Source organism: Protopterus annectens, chromosome 1.part1, assembly GCF_019279795.1.
Source record: "Protopterus annectens isolate FY-2018-M chromosome 1.part1, PAN1.0, whole genome shotgun sequence".
NCBI lineage: Eukaryota > Metazoa > Chordata > Ceratodontiformes > Protopteridae > Protopterus > Protopterus annectens.
The window spans coordinates 339503175-339525377 of record NC_056726.1 but is presented as its reverse complement, the minus strand read 5'-3'; the positions used below and the strand labels follow the sequence as shown (position 1 = coordinate 339525377).

Genomic DNA, 22203 nt, shown 5'->3' with positions numbered 1-22203 from the left:
ACATACCAAAGGGGCATTGTACTCCATGATAGGTCTGATGAATGCTGAATACAGTGGAACAATGACTCCCCTGGACTTAGATGCCATACCTTTGTTTATACATTGCGCAAGGTAGAATGATTTCCTCACTACTGTAGACACATGATGGTTAAAGGCTAGACTACTATCTATGTGTGTCCCTAAGTCCCTGACTACTGGGTAAACTCTAAGGGGTGATAAAGCTGAAAAAGATGCCTGATTCCTGGGGAAGCCTTGTAGCAGTAGTCAATAAAATGGGTAAGTAGTAAAACAGTTACTTTTTCCACCAAAATAAACACAGTCCTGGGGGGTTCAATAAAACTCTGTGTACGCTTAGCGCAAAGCCTATATAGAGTTTACGTGTTTGTGAGATGATCAGCAGTGCTAATTCCATGTGTATGCTTCACATAAAGCTTACACAGATACAAATGGGGTTCTGTGTCCATTAACAGTGTTGCCAGCCAGGAAACTGTGTAAAGTAGCATGAACACATTCAGACATGCAGACATGTTTACCTACGAGCAAACTGGTTCTGCAGGATTGAGTGGACAGCCACACTGACTACCAGCGTTTAATTTAAGGCAATGAATGCAGTACTAAGACATAATAGGAAACTGTACTTAGTGCAAAGTACAGTACAAACATGTTTTTGCCATACTGAATTAAAGGTTTGGGGTGATGATCATCAAGGGTGGATAGACTGCATTATAAAGACACTAGTATGAGGAAGTGTATGTATTTAAAAGGGTCACAGACAGGAATGGTAGGAGTGAAGAATGGATAAGAAGACAAATGTGTACCAGATAAGGATGTGTCATTGCACATATACCCCAAAGACAAGACTGTTGTAGCATTAACAGTAATCACATGTGTACATAATACAGTACACACTGCTGATTATATCTCCTGTGTGGGTATATTCATATCATCACACACTTAATTGTATGTTGTGTGGCTCTCAGACAAGGTCACATATCAATGGAGATGATTGCTTGTGATATAAGCAACCTGACATGATCACTGGAAAGGACATTTAGCAAGGATGATATATACAACAGGAGGGTATGCGCATAGTGTGATGTGGCAAAGGAGTTGCTTGAATATAAATGTAATGTCAGCACAGATCTCAACAAGTTAGGACACATAGCAACAAGCTCATGGATAATAGTAGACAGAAGCATGCACAGTCATGGACAATATCAGGATAATACCACCAGTAATCTGTATCACTGACATAAATATGTGATTGTGAGTTATTAACATGTTCTGCATGCACGCACTTGTACCACTGTAATGATTTGTCAGTAATCTATAAAGGAAATTAAGTACACCTTCCTTAAAAAATGACCACTTTTGGGAGATGTTAAGAGGGACAGTGTTCCACCAGTATTTTAAAGGTTTGCATGACACATATATGGCACAGTCCACACTTTTATAAATGTAACCCATGCCATCATTGTTGTCAATGAGCTATGTATTTACTGGGTGAATCACAGCAGGAAGTATCACACACGCATCTTGGTAACACCTTGAAGGAAGTCTGCACTGACAACTCCAAATGGTTATGCACTGTAAAGAAAACTTATGTATGAACAAAAAGATGAAGGAAGCACACTGTGGCAAAGGTGATACACTTGAATAAATCATCCCTGGAAGATGAGTTGTGAGGAAAATTCTTATGGTACCCTAAAAACCTAGAGTTGCCCTCAGACATCATTTTGACAAATGGGAAGAAGGTGGAATAGGCTTACCAGATTTAGAAGGATATATACAATTGTCAGCTTTAAGAACAGTTTCTCTATGGTTAAACAAAGAATATACTTCCAAATCGAAACTAGTACATGAAAACATCTGGTTAAAAAACACTCATGATATAATAAACATGTGGAAATAGTACAGAATAGCTTACTTTGGTTATTGAAAGAATATATGGCAACAGGGAAACACAAAAATATAAATTCTAAATACATTATCAATACCCTAAAGTCTTTTATGCATTTTGTAAACAAAAATCCGGATATAAAAGCATGGTCTTTTTTCATATTCCCAATAGCATATACACAAAATAATATTATAACTCAAGACTCAGTAGCAGTTAAAACACTTAGTAAGAATGGTCTAATTTACTGGCATCATTGATAAACTTTAATAAAGTACTAATGATAGAGCAAATTATTAATGAGTTCAACCTTGAAAATAACATGTGGTTAACACTGCAGGGATTAAGACAAACATTTTGAAACCAACATGCAATAATGCAGAGGTCTGTCAGGGAAAAGCGTCCTACGTTCATAGAGCAGTTAATAATGCTGATGGAATTTCCCACAAATGGGAAAGGAATTTTATCAGTATTGTACAAATTAGTTAAAGAAACAAGAGTTCATAATAAACAAAAACATTTTTTAAAAATCAAAACAAACCAGTACCCTTAATTGACTATTTGGGACCTGTGTTTTAAAATGGGTAAAATAATTAAAATGCATCCAAGACACCAGGGATTAATGACCATATCTCTATTTTACCCATTTTGAAGCGCGTCTATATCACGTTATCGAAAGTTTACTTAATCGAATCAGTTAAGGTCCAACTTTATTGATTGATTAAATAAAACATTGAATAACATAAAAAAAAAAACAAATTAAAAAAAAAAACTAAATGGCGTAGTCAAAGGGGGGCAAGTCCCCTGCATCCCCCACACCCCCTACTTAAATATACCAACTCCGAGGCCGCACTACATTGAGGTAAATGGAAATCTCCCCTTATGGAGATTTCCATTTACTTGCATGATGTTCTTCACTTTCGATATTGTCATGCTGTCAATATCAGACTAGATATTGTCAGCGTACGACAATGTGAAGTAGACCCTTTGAAACACAGGTCTCGTGGGAGAGGTTTTGTGATTTGTTCTGATGAAATTCACTTTTTTTGTGGATGAAAGCACTAAATAAACTGTTTATTTTAAGAGTGGCAGTCTGTTTTACCAGCATAGGGCGGCCACGGTGGTGCAGCGGTAAGCAATGTCGCCTCACAGCAAGAGGTTCTCCGGTTCGATCCTCGGCTGGGGTGCCTTCTGTGCGGAGTCTGCATGTCCTCCCTGTGGTCGTGTGGGTTTCCTCCGGGTGCTCCGGTTTCCTCCCACATTCCAAAGATATGCTGTAGGTGGATTGGATACTCTAAATTGGCCCTAGGTGTGAGTGCGTGCATGTGTGTGCCTTCTGTGGAAGGTTGGGCGTCGGGCTGGCAACTCGACACCGTAAAACTCCACTGCCAATCATGAGCAGACAGGTGATCCACTGTGGTGACCCCTAACCAGGAAAATCCGAAAGAAGAAGAAGAAGTCTGTTTACCAGCATGCTGCAGTACTTCATTTATTTTAATATAGTTTTAGTTTTAGTCACTACTGTTCCACCGTGTTGTGTTTTTTTAATACTGGGAAAGTATTAACTATTTGTTACAGGCACTGTTAGCTGACAATTTCCCACTTACAAAATCTCTAGTTTTGTTGAATATTCCTGTGCCATCTTGTGTTCCAAGGCAAAACTATGTAATTTTGTGGAGTCTCATTGCTATTGCAAGGAAAAATATTACACAGAACTGGAAAGCTGTAACTCCTCTCAGTTTTAAACATTTCACGGACATGGTTTTATCAGTCTCACAGTTAGAATTGAAAACAATCAACGAAAGAACAGAATGACCTACTTCCTAAAGCATTGCCTGGCAGAAAGTAAATGAAGTGTTGGAAATAGAAGACTGTAATAAATTATAATCTTATTCAAAGGTACACTCAAGAAAATAAAGTTTTTCAAGTATGGACATCCTATGTAAATAGTTGGTTTTGTAATGTTTATATTTGGAATTGTTTCTCCACCTTAAGCTTTGACTATGTAAATATTTAGGTTCATAGGTTCATAGGTAGGTACTAGGCTATTGGCCATGGGGCCTGTATAAACCTAACCAAAAAGGATCCCTGGCTTTTGCCACCCAAGAAAATAAGTTTCCTGTGCCCCTGTCAAGCAGTGCCACAGAAGTGATCCCTGGGGCGAATTTTCAATTTCCTGTCCAGTCGTCAAGATTTTTCTTAAAGAGGGCCAATGAGGAGCTTTGCTTGACATGAATGGGTAGTTTTTTCCAGAGTTTGGGAAGTCTCTGGGACAGGAATCCATCCCTCCAGCATGTTGTGTTTATTGTGATGACAAGGTTTAGGTCCCTGGAGGATGTGGTTTGGAGAGATTGGGATTTCTTTAAGTGTAGCATGTCCAACAGCCCTGGGTTTGACATATCTTTGTATGTTAGGCATAGATCGCCTCAAAGTAGATGATATGCGACGGAGGAGAGCTGGAGTTTTTTAAGCCAGTCTGTGTATGGCATCTGTTTGAGGCCAGTAATCCTCTTAGTGAGGTATTTCTGTGGCCTTTCTAATTGTTGTAGGTGTCTTGTGAGATCATGCCAAATGGGGCATTGTACTCTATAATGGGCCTGATGAGGGATGATTAGAGAGGAACAATGACCTCCTTTTTTCTAGATGAGAACCCTTTTGTGATGAAGTGTGCCATGTAGAAGTATTTCCTGACTACTCTGGTGATGTGGTTATCAAAGGAGAGACTACCTGTGATTAGTGAGCTGCTGCCTATGTGGTAGTTCATGGGTACCGAGTTATTCCTAAAGGGGATGACAGTGCACTTCTTGACATTGAGCTTGATGCCATGACTTTGACACCAAGCATCTCTCTCTGTGAGGCCCTTTTGTAGAATGTCTACATCATTAGGTGATCTATTATGGCTCCCAGTTTGCAGTCATCTGCAACCTTTGTTAGCCAAAGACCTTCTGTGTTGGCCTGCACTTCAGAGAAGTAGATGCCGAGAGGACCCATGACCGAACCCTGTGGTACACCACTCATCACTGCTCTGAAGTTGGACTTGGAATCGGCTACTTTTACTGTGTGGGTTCTGTCAGTGAGCCAGTTGGCCACCCATCTTGTGACATAGGGATTTATACCCAGTTTAGTGAGTTTATCTATAATTCCAGAGTGGGGGATGTTATTGAAAGCCTTGGCAACGTCAAGATAGGTTGTGTGCACTACCTTGCCCTCATCTGCGGCTCTAGTGACTGCTTCAAAGAAGTCAATCAGGTTTAGTAGACATAATCTACCTTTTACAAACCCAAACTGAGTGGGGTCCAGGGTTTGGAGGTTGCCTATGTCTTTGTTTATAAGCTACAAGATGATACATTCCATGGCCTTGCAGACCAGGCTCGTCAGGCTAATGGGGCAGTAGTTTCTGGGGTCCGTGGTGGCACCCCCCTTTGTGGAGTGGGATAACCATTGCTGTTCTTTGATATACATACTGTATATATGTTTATGTTTCTGAAAATCAACAAAAATGTATTCAGTAAAAAAAAACAATATGCATAGTATCATCCCATATCAACATTTCTCAGGAGGCATATTACTTCAGCTGTTATGGAAGGAACATGTAATAAAATGGCAACCATGGTCATCAATACATTAACTCACATCACAGCTTGTAATACCCTCTTGTAGGCCTACTGTGCACACACACCTCAGCATAGTACATGTCAATGACAGCAAGATTGATATATAACATGTTCATAAGGATATATGTCATTACTAAGCTAACGGCCAACATCACATAAAATACTAGATGTTATTATACCATTTAAACCAAACTCCCTATATCTATATGCTGGAAGATAGTAAGGCTATGTGCATATGTGTGTATTTGATTGCATTACATAATGCCTGTCTCCATATGTGACATGCATGACCCCATGACAGAATTAGCAATCACACATCCAGTGGTCTGGCTATGTCTTGCAGAGGCTCATGGAAGAACTCTGCTTCATGATGTGTGTATGTATCCTTGATATGAGGACATCCTCCACTCCTCTGCAGGAAGGATGTTATGTGACCACAAAGGAAAAGGGGATGTTGAATGCATGGGGCTATGTTAAAGGTTCTCCTAAGTGGTAGTGAAATGAAAAGTTATTCAAATGACCATGCAATGATTGTAAGTTATTCAAATGACCATGCAATGATTGTAATGTACTGCCAATCACACGCACACACACAGCAGTAGACTGAGTCTGAGTTGAACATTACACCAGTGTAGGTATAGTAGCTGAATTCTATACAGTGTAATAGTAACACAACCACATATGTGTGACTTTAACACTGTCATGTTACACTTTATGGAATATGATAGCATCGTTGCATGCTGAGAAGAAAATGTTGAGAGGTGTGTCTGACATAGATGCAGACTCACATCTCAGTGCAAAACTATTTAGTAGATATTTTTGGAATGTATATACACTCAAGTTGCCTGCTGTCATTTTAGAACTCATAAATATCTAGTTACAGAAGCTGGAGATCACAGTACTCAATCTTAGTGCCACAGCACTAGTTTGACTTGAATAATGTCAGAGTGTACTTTGTACAGGATGACATCACCATGTATGTTACAAGAAGATATTCGTAGAAGTGTCTGACATAGCTGTGGACTCAAATGCCATTCTAAAGTTGTCACAATACTAACTTTTGCATGAACACACACACATGCTAGTTGATCACAGTGAGACTAGAACCCCTACCTATCTGCAGAACACAACACTGAACACAAGCGCTACAGCAGAATTCTGGCTATTATAATGTCAAACAACACTTAATAACTGATGACATCAGCAGTGTCTGGTGAGATGCAGATGGTGGTTGGAGTGTCTTACATACTGTTCTAAAATGATCTCTCAAATGTGAATTAACTGAGCACAACCACATATACACACTCACAGGTTGACTGCAGTGAGACTAGAACCCCTACCTAACTATTTACAGAACACAATTCTTAATGCAAGTGCCACAGCACATATCTGGATATTATAGTATAAGACAACACTTTATAGCTGATGACATCAGCAGTATCTAGTGAGAAGAAGATGGTAGTAAGAGTGTCTCATGCTGTTGTAAAATAGTCACTTGAATGTGAACTAACTGAAGACAAATGGACACACACACACACACACACACACACACACACACACACACACACACACACACACATGTTGACCACAGTGAGACTAGAACATTTGCCTATCTACAGAACAGAGCACTTAATGCACATGCCACAGCGCAAGTATGGCTATTATAGTGTCAGACAACACTTCATAGCTGATGACATCAGCAGTGTATGTTTGTGAGAAGGTGTTGGGAGGCCTGTATGAAATGGCTGTGTTGGCATATACAACTGTCAGAATATTTGTTCTGCATGGGACTGGATTGCTGACAGTAGGATACAGACTCATGCTGTTCTTACTACATACCCCCAGTTGACTGCAGTGAGATTAGAACCCCTGCCTAATTAGTTACACAAGCTAGAAAACTCAGTACTTAATGCATGTGCCATGTCTCAAGTCTCACTTTTGCATTGCTACTGGACCATTTATAGTGGATGACATCATCATTGCATGTTTGGCAGAAGATGTTGAGAGGGCTGCATGAAATGGTTGTGTAAGCATGTATGACTGCCAAAATATTTGTTCTGTATGGGCCTGGATTGCTGACTTCTGACTGCACGCACACACACACACACACACACACACACACACACACACACACACACACACACACACACACACACACACACACACACACACCAATTGACTGTAGTGAGATTAGAACCCCTACCTATCTAGTTACACAAGCTAGAGAACTCAGTACTTAACACATGTACCACAGCATTAGTCTGACTTTTACACTGCTGCTGGACAATTTATAGTGGGAGAAGATGTTGGGAGGTCTCTGTGAAATGGCTGTGTAGGCAGGTACAAGTGTAAAAATATTTATTCTGCATTGCCACTGTGGTCAGAAAGTCCTTCTAGGTGGCACATCTTATTACTAAGGGTTTTGCATCCAGCAAGAAAAAGGTCATTGTCTCCCTCTACTTTTCCTGCATTATGCCAGTCATCGAGTACAATGCCCCATTTGGCATGCACCTCACTAGACACCTGCAACAACTGCAGAGGCCACAAACGTACCTCACAAAGAGGATCTTAGGCCTTAAATACGTGTCCTGTATGGGGAGACTCAAAAAACTCCAACTATTTTCTGTCTCATATCACCTACTTAGAGGCAATCTCTGCTTGACTTACAAAGCCTTGAATGACCCAGCTCTGTTAGAAATGCTACATCTAAAGAAATCCCAATCCCTCCACACCACACGCTCCAAAGACCTCAACCTCATTACCACAATCAACAGAACATGCTGGAGGAACAGGCTAATAACCCAGAGACTGCCCATGCTATGGAAGAGACTTCCCATGCATGTCAAACAGAGCACCTCACTGGCCTTCTTCAAGAGAAGTCTTGATGAGTGGATGGGAAATAGAAAATTCACCTGGGGATCACTCCAGTGGCTGTACTTGACAGAGGCGCTGGGAACTAAGGTCGAGTGGCATGATGCCAGGGTAATCACATGGTCTAGGCTAGTAAAGGCTCCAGGGCCATTGGGTTAATGCATACCTATGAACCTATGGGACCGGATTAATGGCAGCAGGATACAGGTTCATGTCCTTCTAGCTATGTGCACACACTTACACATACATAGAGACACACACACACACATAATATGTCTGTTGTGGTAATTTAAGCTACATGTAAGCATTTTGTCCCATCTGCAGGACACAGTAGTTAATATTTGCACCATCCCTGAAGTATGTTTTTACCTTGTTATACTGGTCTTTATAGTTGATGTCATCAATATTATATGGTGTGGGTAACATATGCTCTTATGAGAGTGATGTGCAAAGTGTGGATTTTTTATTTACTGTTCTGTTTCCAATGTGTAGGTATATTTTAAAAGACAGCTTTTCAAACTAAATGCAAAAAGCTGTCAGGAATGCATGTAGCAGACCTGAGACATATGCAGCTGTTTCTCAATATCTTGTGTAAATTACACACTTACTGTCACACACAGATGCACACATTTTGTGATCAGCATGCATGCATCTGTGTATTCACATGTATTCATATTCTTGATGAATTCATGTCCATGTTGATACATGTATAAGGAAATCTGAATGTCTATTCTCAGTATAAAGCTTTAGATGATGTTACAATTCAGTTGTGCTATTTATTTCTGTAGTGTAGTTGACATTTGGAAATTATTACTGACATATCCATTTTCAAGTGCATGAGTGCAGGGCACACATCAGTCCCTGTAAATATGTGTTCAGTCAGTAACAGGTGCCTTCATTTTGGTTGTTGTTTTACATGGATTATTATTGAATGAAGAACAACTGGGAAGTAAACATACTAATTCATTCAAATCAGCTATTTCCATAGTGCACCCTTGAGCAGCTGGTTTGCACGGTCGATGGAAAGTGTTTGCACATGCAAGATTTACATTTCATGACTACTACTTGAATCTGAGAAGTACTTATGCATATCGGTTTTGGTAGAAATAGCTGAGGTATGCTATTGTGTTCATAATGTAGTTTATATTGCAAATATTCTGTCAGAAATGTTATGACATGAAGTACTAATAGCACAGCTTTCCCCATTTGTGCGTAGTTAAGCGATGAGCAAATACAGGCCTCTGCTTCATTGATAAAATAATAGCAGTTCTATTAGTTCACCTTCCTCTGCACAAACACACTAAGTAGAAAGGCGCAGCAGTCAACATTGGGCAGTACGGGATGTAGGAAAAACAGTTACTGCCTAGCTCTCTCTGCGGCAGCAATTGTAACAGCTGTGATTCTTTTAGCACCAGTATTAGAGGATTCTACAAGTACTGTATAAAAATGAACACCACTCAATTGAATTATGTCAACATTACACATACGGATTGGCATTTTATGCATTTATCAGTCTTAATAAATATGATAGGAAATATTTAATATTAGTGCCATTACTCTGCTTTAACTGTGTGTTCCTTTAGCACAGCCAATTTAAGAAGCATTGTGAGAATGTAACATCACTATGCCATAGAATGAGGATCCATTCACAGTCATTCAGCGAAGGTGTGTAATGCCAAACTCACGTAAACACAAAGGACAAAAAGTGAAGGCCTTTTCTAGGGGACAGTTCTGCTATGTGTGTGGTGTGTGATTCTATTTTTTGACCAGATTAAAGGTGTTAAAATGAGGTAGATAGGAAGTGGTGAGGAGGAAGAACAAAGGGGAAGTAATATAGGAATTTGCAGGAAGGAATTAGGAAAGAACCATAGCTATTCACTTCTTCAACAGAGTAAAGTGAACATATATTGCCTTATTGTCTGTAGGTGTTGTGGAACTGCAGCTGCTGTCAAAGTGTGCTGATTGTCGCCCAATGCCATTTAGCGTGTTTGCTCAATGGAAGGCAAAATATATAACAATGTATCTTTTCTGAGATTGACAATGCCTGTTTGTTGCCTGGGGCATTATGCAATGCTTGTGCAGAGGTGAGCAACACACAAACGTGACAGGCAAAGCTCAATATGTATTATTCTTTTAAAAAGTGATTATTATTTTTCATCATTAAAAGAGAAATTTGGACTTGAACTATGATCTACATATCCTATGTGCTGTGTGCTTCATCATGTTTACCAGGTGTGCTACACATACACTTGATTCACAGCTTTAATTTATGCTGTCCTTATCATAGCAGAAATTTCCATTAATTTTAATTTATCAATTTCACCTTATTTGAGCTAATCCGCATATCATGCAAATATTAATATTTAAAAAAAAGGAAACATAAACAGCATTACAAAATACATTTTAACCCACCTTACAGATTTTTACACAACTCTGGATCTGAATTGTCATACTAATGAACTTACCAAACACTCTAGGATTGTCTTATTTCCTCTTAGCTACAGAAACAACTTTGCAGCAGGTAAACAAGTCATTGTACATACAAGCAAGTCCCATTTCCTCCATGGTATTCATAGACATATACACTTGTACACTCTCATTTGTATGTACGTGTTGCTTACAGATTTATTGCAATGAGTGATCACACAACCAGTTATGAGTATTGTTTGGTCCAATGCAGCTCTGTTTTCTCTTTGTATTGTGTTCATTATTTTCTTATCTGTGCTGTACTCTCACACATGCAATATATAGGGCATTTTGTATCATTGTTTTTTATATGTATGATAAAATGACAGGACCTTATAAAACAGTTTTCAGCAAAGGCAGGAGAGTTTTGCTATTTGTGGGCAAAAATGAGAACTGTGTTCTCTTTGCTTCCATTTAAATGCCTGTTACTGTTACTTCTACACTTTGTGAGTGTATCCTGGGAGACACACCCAAGCAGGGAAGATAGTCTGAATTGTTGTTGTGTCTTCCTTCTCCTCACACTAATCATTCACAATTACAATCCATTAGCAAAAAAAACTTTGGTAGTACCTACAGTATGTTTACACCTGCTGCACAAAGTGAAACATATGGGATTCAGCAATTCTAATGAATTCTCACCTCATTTGCATCTTCACTGTGCTCAGAGACCTGAATCTACACTAAAAAAGGTAATTGTTTAGTTATGGGAACTTGAAGGTGAGGAGACTTGTGCATTTGTAGACCATAGAATATTGCTATTGCTTTTGCTTTACCTACAGAGAAGGCTTCTGATCTTGTTAAGGTATAATTGTATTTTTCTAATACATTCTACATTTGTAAATATGTTACAAAGAATTTTTTTATATACATGGATTAAAAAATGGAACTTTTATCTGTATGTTCTTTTTACAGTTCACTGTTGTCTTAGGCATTTTGGGCAGGCATTTTCTTTCTCAGGTAGCCTATTAACTTTTATCACAAGTGTGATTGTTAAAACATATTAAACATTTCTTATGTTATTTCAGGGAAATGTAACATACTTGTCAGTGACACAGGGGTGTTATGCTTCTAAGATGGACCATAGACACCTCTGGGGGAGTGCTGGGCACAGTGAGAAGTGACAGGCAGTAATATAAAATTAACTTTTCTGTTGAAAATGTGTACACATTTTGTGAGAATTATGTTGAAGGCATATATAACAATTGAATTATGTGGCATTCCTTGGTTTGTAAAAACTTTGTATTTGCCTGTTTGGGGATGGGGGAGCCAAGTATCATTTATGTGTTGCCACAACAAAATTTGTGTTTAAAAAAGTTTACTTTTGAAACTGTGTAGTCATCCTCTTATTTCTGTGGTAAACAATGCATTACTAAATTGGTATTCCTTCTTTTTGGATCAGACATTGGTTTGTGTGTGAGTATGATGTGGTACAACCATATAACCTTGAATTTTAATAAATGAAATATGTGTCTCCAGTACTTATATTTGAAAATATGCACATATATATATATGAGCAGGAATTTAACTATGTGGTATTTTGTGTTATATCCTTCTCTGTTTCATGTACCATAGGATTACGGCACCCAAGTGTACAAATCCATGTAAACCCCCTTTCCGTGACCCTGAAAAAAACATTGTAGTACAGGCATTCAGATGCCATGATGCCTTTCAGCTTGAGAGTGGATGTGGGGATATGGCTGACAGAATGCAAATTTGGAACCAGATAGTCAATGATATGAATGCAGTGGGTGGGGGTACACTGGGACTTACGATCAGGTGTGTCATAAGGCCACTGATATGATTTTATTAGCCCAGAGGAGAGCAGCCGCAGTTGCCCATGAACATCTGGGTATGGGGGAGGGCTGCCACAGAGCCACCACTTACACCAAATGAAGAGTTCCTGCCCACTGTCAGAGATCCAGAGGTCTCAGTGTAAACAGCACACCAACATGTGATTGATATTGGTGCTGGTGTTTCTGGGAGGACAAGTATGTGCCAGGAGGATGTTCCAGGTGAGCTTACATATGTCAAGTTGCAAGATTTGGTTGTTTAGTAAAATACAGAAACATTTAAGTAATAATTCATGTGTTTTTTTTTCTTTTGAATGAAGCAATTGATAAATGAAGAAACTTAAAGAAACATTTCTGTTCATTACACATGGGCTTTGAGTGGATGTCAGCCAGGTTTCAGTTAAAATTGCTGATAGACATATAGGCAAAAATTGTGTATTAAATATGACCAAACAGCAAGAAGCAGGACCACACAAAAAAGAAGTTTGAATTGTTTACTCCACCACTGTTACCTCGACCATTCACCTTCAACGGATAAAATACAGTGCCAAACAACTAACACTTATACACAGGTTCAAACCCCAATCAGTTCAATTAAACAAATTAATTAAACAATTATATAATACATTTCAATTTTTAAAGTGCTACAAACACATTTTCTAAAAGCAGCCATCACAAACATTAGACATAGCTTACTTTTCAAATTTCATCAACTTTTTAAATAACCTACATAACATAATTATGAATATTATAATACATTTTATAAATTTTACTTATTCTTTAAATATTTATAAAAAAATTTAAATACAAAATTTTAAATACAAATAAGAATGTTAATTCACACATTTACAAATTTACCTCAAGATTAAGACCCCTAGGAAATAATGTTCCATAATTGAGAATGAACTTACTTTCTAATTCATTCAGCTTTTTCACTATATCACCCCCTCTAAATAAAACAGGTTCTGCCAAAATACTGAGGAAAAAAGAACAAATGCTGCCCCCATGAATGTTTACAAAATGCTCAGCCACTGGACTCCTCATGTTCCTATTATTGATGTCCCTCAAATGCTCCATAATCCTGACCTTCACTGGCCTTTTAGTTTTACCAATGTACCATTTTACTTTGGTGCAATCACATCCTGCAATATAAACCACTCCACAAGAGTTGCAACCAACGTTGCCCCTACAGGTGAATCTTTTTCCATTAATAGATATGCCAGAGATATTTTTAATATGGCTATGAGAATTTAACACATTTCGGAAACAAATTTCCTACTACCACATCTTCACAAATAATGTACCAAAGGTCCAAAATTGCTTTTCTCATCACTTCTGAAAAGACCAAATACTGGGAAACAAAGAACACTTTATCATCAAAAGCATTGTTATCCAAATGCTTATTCTTTTTCTCATCTACATTCTTATGCCTTCTTCCAAATGCCTCATCATAAGCCTGACATAAGTGTTCCTCCTTGTACCCCCGTTTCATATGTCTATCCCTAGCTTCCATCACAAACTTCTTTTTAAATTTTTCCACAGAAGTATTCAGAATAATTCACTTGAATTCACCCAAGGGTAAAGATTTCACCAAATGAGGGAGATACATACTGTCCACATACAAGAAATTGTTAACAGATGTATTTTTCCTGAAAGGTTTATACTGAATTCTGTTACTATTATTCACATAAACTACTACATCAAGAAATTGAATACAAGATTCACCGTTTTTCATAGAAAATTTCAAACCATGATTATTTTGATTTAACTCTTTAAAAAATGAATCAAATTCACTAACATCACCCCTACACAAAAAAATAAGATCATCTATAAAGCGATTTTAAACCAAAACATATTTCTTGAAAAATTCAGAACAATAAATGAATATTTTTTCAAAGTACCCCGTATACAAAATAGCATACATTGGGGCATAAGAAGCCCCTATAGCTGTACCATTATGCTGCAAAAATACCTCACTCTCAAATTTGAAATAATTATGTGTTAAGCAGAATTCGAACAACCTAGTGACAAAAGCAGTTTTGGGCCCATCACCCATAATATTCCAAATGGATTCTAGACCCCATTTTGTCTGAATGTTAATATAAACTGAATTTACATCTACAACCACCCAGTAAAAGTCATCTTGCCATTCCACTACACTAACCTTCTTACAAAGTTCTTCAGTATTAGTAACATGTGCAGGCACTTTATTTAAATATTTCTTTAAAAAAATCTAGAAATAAACGCACATTTCATAAGTATGACCCTACCCCTGAGATGATAGACCTCCTAGGTGGGTCAATTATGTCTTTGTGTATCTTAGGCAAGGCATAAGAAATCGGGTCATAAGGTTTAGCAACAAATAACTTCCTAACATTCTCCCTAGTGAGGAAGCCCAAACACTCCCCTCTTTCCAAAAGCTCCAACAACTGTGCATTGTATTCATTCACTGAGTTACAATTTAATTTAATATAATCTTCCCTAACATCTGATAAATCATATACCATTTTCTTATACTTTTGTTTACTCATGAGGACCCAATTACCCCAATTACCCAATTAAACATTGTGTATTACCTGCCCCCCCTTGTTATTGCAATTGTGATGATTGCATCCTTACCTTGCTTCATTTCTTCCAGCACCATCATCCCTACCAAGAGTCAAGTCATTGCATATGGTAAGGCAAACATTTTTCTTTGATTATTGATGACAATTTGTCAGATATGTGCATTTATCTCTATGTGTGAGGTGGGTGTAATGAGTGTTGTGTGTATTGCTGTACCATCTGTGATAGTCTGAACAATATTAGTCTTATATTATATACATTGTTTTAAATATTTAGTACAGGTATTAATTTCTTTTCTGTTTTTGTTGCTTATTATCACAGTTGATCCTGACAGTGGAAGTGTAAGACTCTCACCAACTGATGTCAGAGTACCGGCAGGCTCTGATGATGATGATGGTGGCCAAACACAAGCATAGTCTTGCGGTGCAGTGGTTGAATCTGACACTGAGGTTGACATTCAGCCATCCTCTGTATTTTCCTTGGGCTCAGCCAGTAGGCCTATTCCCTGAGCCTTCAGATATTAAACAGGTGGAGGGTGACACACTTGATCAGGGTAGTATGGTTACTGTGGCTTCGGTGCTGGTTGACTACAGACACAGCCAAAGTCTGGGCAAGGTGCCATGCAGGAGGGTTGTTAGGGGTGCTCAGAGGAAGCTTGCTGTCCACCCTCCAGTTGATCCTGGTGTGTTTTTACATGCCATTCGACATGCATTTAGGGCCATCATGGGAGGCACAGACACGTTCTACTAGGTCCCCTGAGGACATTCTTAGGGTTGTAGATGTGGCACAGGCTGACATGCATGACTGCCTCCACCATGTGACTGATTCAATGCATCGGATAAATGACACAATGGAATGAGCAGTGTCTGTGATGGAACTTCTGCTGGGTGGGGGACAGCATCCACATGGACATAGGTCAGCATCATCATCTGCTGTTAGCCAATATGATTGTGCCTGATCATGCTCCCACCATTGCACTACTTCCAGTGCTCCATCAGTGATTGAGGTGTTTATACCCAAATGTGGTAGGCCATGGGATTGTGGTCCTGGGCTTACTCATGAGGAGAGCTCATCCAACAGACATCAGTCACATTCAGATAACAACAGCACATCGGACCATGGACATGGACATGCCAGTGCAACTCCTGGCAGAGCAAGTAATTGCATTTGGGGATGACAATGATGAGCTGTTATCTCTAGTATGCACTAGTCACACCTGTCCGATATACTAGGATGTAGAGCTAGCACAGCGCTTGGCTGTGTTATTGCAGACATCCACACCTACATTTCAAGCTGACTGCTGAGGCAGACACACATGCATAAAAGTTACATGGGTCATTTGTGAGACTTACAGCTCATTCTGTCTCAGTGGCCATTTGATACTTTATCCAAATGTCTATCTGTCTTCCTCACAAGCACTTACTACATTTTGTGTCAGCCTTGGCCTCCTGTTCCCCCAAAACAACACCCTGTGGAAATGATGATAACTGTGCTATATTCTTGCTTTCCTATATTTTGGATTCAGGGATGCACAAGTCTTTTTTGTATTGCCTAGGGTGCATAGCTGACTACTTATTATGTGCGTGTTAGCGATTGAGTTTTTAAAATTGTACTGCTTTCTTACATGTTTTTATACTGTGTGTATCTTTCATGCATGAGGCCTGTTAGTTGACAGTGAACACATCTATTGACATAAGTCATTGCTGTCACATGTTGATGTCATTGCTGTAAAAATACCCACCTTCTGCTTAGTTACATTATCAAGTAATATTATGAAAGGATCTGACATTCACTTGTAGTATTAGCCATTTATTTTTAGATTCTAGGTTTAACACTTACCTTGGAGAAGGGGAACATTCTGTATCCTAAAATTTAGCATGTATTTCCCAGTCCTGTTATAACAGTCTCACTATTCCAAGGATTGCAGTTATACTCCTAAGAATTAACACAGGCACCCCTACAGGTGGCCTTAGCTTACTACAGCCTCACTTTTAGCAATCATGGTAACAGAAGCACAGCAGAGAATGAGGTAGTTTAGAGAAGTCTGGCAGTAAGCACAGAGAATCATTGCTATGAGCTGGCAACATTTTGATTCTTTTAGTCCAGTGTTTGATTCCTTCAGCCTTCATTTGCCTGTTTTGTGACTCTGTGCATATCATTTCAGTGGGCAGTATTCTGGGACAAGTCAGAAAATGGGCTAGGCTCTTCACTGGTCCCTTGGGCCACGTGCCTAATAACTACCTGTGCATTCTGTTTTAGTATTTTGCATATATGCCCCTTGCATTATTCTGTGTTGTCCACTAATATTAGAGGTGCTACATTCATGAATTTTACAGCTCTACATCCATTGCAATTGTATAACTTAAGTCTGCATTTCTGCTTTTTTGCTGTGTTAAAACATTTCTTCATGAACATGTGCTTCAGTAGTTATCTGCTGTGCAGCACTTTTCAAGTAAACAAGCACATCTCGTTTCTTTTTTCACTTCTGGGTACTGAAGTAGTAGATGTAGCTGATTTTTTTTCCCTTAGAAATTGCAATTGACTTTTGGTTAGTGTGTGTGGGAGTCATTTTCTGTTGCATTTATGATCTTTCCTAAGTCATACCTATTTTGTTTAACTATGCCACCAGCCTTTTTCATACGTAGACTTGAGTATGCCCTATGAATCATTTCCATTGCTTCTGCCCAGAGCACTACACTAATTCAAACAACTGAGAACAAAATTCTCAGATATGTCCATCTTGCCAACCAGAGACACCACCATCACACATCTATAATGGCATGGAAATGGTTTCCAGTGCAAGCCAGTGAGCATTTTTATTATTTAACACACTCACATACAATTGGCTTAATAATATTTATTGCCCACTATTACAAACACTGCTTTTTGAGAAACAACAGCTCAACTCTTTTCACAGTACCAATAGACTGACAGCTAGCTAGACCCCCTTTTAAATTAAACAGTCACTGAAAGAGATTTTGCAAAAATGGCTCCAATTTGTGGGCCGATATTACGTGATCGAACAGTCAAATGTTCAAACACATAATATTCGACCCCTAATTACGAACTGTCAGAATGTCAAACGGTTCAATGGAGATCTCCGTACAGTGCGGATATGGACATTTTCCATTGTCTGCACTGTAGCGCGATCTCAGAGTTGGTATATTTAAGTAGCGTGGGGTGTGGAGGGTGCATGGGGCTTGCCTCCCTGCTTAGAGTGTTTTAATGATTTGTATGGGTGATTTTTTTATTTTTTATTTATTTGCCATTCGACAGTACATTGTTTCGATATTTAGGGGTCGATTATTATGTGTTCGAACATTTGACTGTTCAATCACATAATACAGACCTCAATTTGTTAGATTGATGATTTGAGAAGGAATAAAAGTACTGATAACATGAAACAAAGAACACTTCTTTAAACTCAGAAAAGGAGCTGCTTCAGAGACTCAGAGTTATAAGTTCCCACTTCTGCTACTCTGTACCCAATATTTTACACACTCTTGCTGTTTATCATGCAACGTATTCTTTTCCTTTTTCTACTAGATTATGGTCTCTTCATACTTCATTTTTAACCTCAACACTGATGCACAACCAATATCTTACCACTGATGTACTCATCTCGCTGTTACATTTACCCTGCAGCAACTGTAAATTTGCAAATATCCTTCAGTAACTGGGCTCTTTAGCTTTTTACTACACTTTATTACCTGTACTATATAAATGATGTTACTTCATCTTCTGCATCCACTGAAAATCTTTGATTTCATGCCTTGTAGGTTCATAGATAAGTACTAGGTTAGCTGCTCTTCTGGGTCATTTTAAGCCTAGCCAACTTCCCAAAGGTGGGAATCAAACACTGTACTTTATGTTTGAGAGGTAAACACCTTAAACATTATACCAACCGTCCTCTAGAAGCTCTACTTGTATCAAGATTATGTCATGCCAGATGGGACCCAAAACCCAAATCCCTGGCTTATGAGGCCAATGCCTTATCCATAAGGCTACTTTAAGCATACATGCAGGTATTCATGTTTTACTTTATGTCCCTATGTTTGTATGCATTACTGTACAGGATCTGCCTCAATGTTATCAATTATAACAGTGATTTCGTTTAACATATTGTCTCTGTCTCTGGGCTTGGATCATGGCTGAAAATGGTCCTTGGAAAAATTCCCTTACCCAGTTAACAAATGGAAGCATGTAAGTAAATAAGTAATAAATAGGTAAGTACACAGTGTATAAACAGGTGCTAGATTGATTAGTTACATCTTTGTTGTCAGAAGGCATTGTTTTATATTTTACACTTTTGTGCAGCAGAGTGTTTATGTCTTATGTAGATGTTAGGTAAATGTTTGTCATAGTTTTCCTGTTTGAGCTGTTTTTGACATGTTCACCATTCATATTTTAGAAGAGTCCTAGATCAATATGAACATAAAAAATTATGGTTTGCTTGATAAAGGATGACAGCTGAAATCTTAGGCTGCAATAAAGTCTTTTGATGGTACACTTTGTAAATACAGTACACGCTTTTTACTATTAATATTAGTATTCTGTGTATTATTCTTAACTTAATATTAGTAACAGAATCTATAAAATACCTGAACCAAAGTGCAGAAGTGCTGATATGCTATGGTGTGGTATAAACTCTTTATGTTAAAATTGATATGTATTGCCACCTGAACAAGATGCTGCGTCATTCATACCAGTAAGCGATTTAATCATATATATATATATTTGTCTTTAATTTTAAAGGTGCTGCACTTCCAGATTAATTATATGGACCCTGTGACTTTGAAAAAACTCTTTAGCATATTTTGACAAAGAAGATTCAGGAAAAACTTGATGTTTGAAGCTGTAAGTGAAGTGTTTCTTTGACAGAGAAAGCATACATGACTCAGAGGGTAAGTTGCCATGCATTTGAAATTGCAGAGCATTTTTTAATATAAATAGCAGAATGCTGCAAAATATTCTTCAGAAAAGTTTGTATTTTTTTAAATGCAACATTGATTATGAATTATAATACATTTGTTTATATCACGACTTAACACCTGGAAAATTATCATCATGCTTTATCAGTTCTTGCAGTCCTTAATCTGTTGACATGATCTCCAGAAACAGCCAATGTTCATCATATTGATCATTGCTGCAGTATTCTTAGCTATATCGGTTTTATCCTGCCAATAATACAACAGCTGGCAAGCTTCCAAAGCTTTATGCATCTTCCAGGCACCCAGATTGTCAGATAGCTTGAGCTGAGCTGACTAAAAGGCAAGTTTGGGTGATGAGCCCCAAGGGCTATACTGCCACCGAAGAGTATGCTTCTCTGAGGCTTTGAAAGATCGACAGTTGGCTTGGTGCTGTTCCTTTGCTGGACAGAAAATTGCCCTTTGGTGAAAAAAAATCCATTTTCTAAATATTGTATGTGTTTTATCACTTTCCTCTTCAGGAAAGTTATTTTAATTCTTGGAGTTTTGTGTTTTAGCAGACTGTCGTGAGACTATGTTGTACTTTTAAATGGGGCATTCTTTTATCCTGTCAGTTTCAAAGTTGTGTAAAGCAACTGAAAATCATTTTTTCTGTGAAGAAATTGTGTTTATTTTACTTTTGGGGGACTGGCAATGTGTTTTAAAGTGCTTTATTCTGTGGATTTCTATAAAAAGTTGAGATTTTTTAAAAACTGGTAGCTTTTACCAGCATTTAATTATTTTCTTCCCCAGGAAAGTGGCACCATTTTCATCTTGACCATGTAACAAACTACTGGTTCTAGAGTGGGTTATGCTTCAAACCACAAAAAGAAAAAGCTAACCAGAAAGTCTTTCCCACCACAGCAGACTAGGAATTTGCCTCAGCCATAGGTGGGTGACTCTGCTGTGTCAATTTATTGTACCACAGACAGCTCATCTTTTTTTTTTTATGGATCCCACTGGTGTAGCACCTACAGCCACTATGGCATAGTACCAGGGGTTAGCCAAGTCCACTACAGCTGTTCAGGTCCCATCAGTTGGCAAGTGAGAGGGAGCAAGGAAGGCTTCCCTGTTGTGCCAGAATGCTGTGTCCATCCCTCGGGACGTTGCTGCCACTAATAACATGGTTGTCCCCATTTTTCCTTTCAAAAAGTAACAGAAAACTAAGCATTTGTGCCTACTCCTCCTCAATTTTCCTTAGATGGGATTCGTTTACTGGGTCTGGTTCAAGATTTAAGTCAGGCTATTTATCCTTCTTGTAAAGTAGTTTCCTGTAAAAGAAAGTTAGGTACTGCTTTTCCTGAAGACATTCAAGATTCTAAATCTTAACTGAAAGACAATGGGGCATATATAGGGTTTCTTCCTCAGATTTCTGATTCAGACTCAGAGGAGAGTTCAGTTTCTGACTCTCTCTGCAGAAGGTTTCACTTTTTCTGAGACTATTGTTAGAATCTCCCAGTGTTTTCAGTTGGAGGCACCAGCATTTTCAGTCCTTAAGAAAACACTATGAGTTATTACAGAAGAAATTTCCAGAAACTACACCTATTCCTTCTGTTCTGTCTGCTTTACATTATGTGCACATTACTGCTTGCAGTTTTCCTGGTAGTCTGCCAGCTACCCCTAAAAAGGCAGACAAGACATATAAATTCTTCAGTCTTTTAAGGTTTTATGCACTATTCCCAAACCTGACCCAGCAACTATAGTTTAGTTGATCCCACTGCTGCTAAACATTTCATTAATTCCAATCATACTTTTTCTGATAAGGATAGGCAAATTATTGGTAAGTACAGGAAAGAAGTGTATACTTCTGCAACTTTGATTTTCAGAATTTTGAATTATCAGGATCATATGTTAAAGTTCCCCTTTGGACAGAGATTTTGTTTTTGGCCCCCCTGCTGTAGAGGTAATCAAAAAGTGTGACGAAAGGGATAAGCTAATCCAGGGAATCTCTTAAGATTTTTCAGCATTTCTTTTCAAACTTTTCTAGGGGATTTTCTAACTCCTCATACAATTCTGGCAAAAAGCATAATAAG

General features: G+C 38.4%; 1 protein-coding gene across 2 annotated transcripts in view; it reads left to right on the top strand.

The window, feature by feature from the left end:
* The window catches only part of RAB27B (RAB27B, member RAS oncogene family), a 2233495-nt gene that overhangs the window by 1104907 nt on the left and 1106385 nt on the right, over positions 1–22203 (top strand). For both annotated transcript variants that reach the window (XM_044075084.1, XM_044075069.1), the window contains one exon: positions 19959–20107. The gene's annotated coding sequence lies outside the window, so the exon portion shown is untranslated. The remainder of the gene's footprint in view (positions 1–19958; positions 20108–22203) is intronic.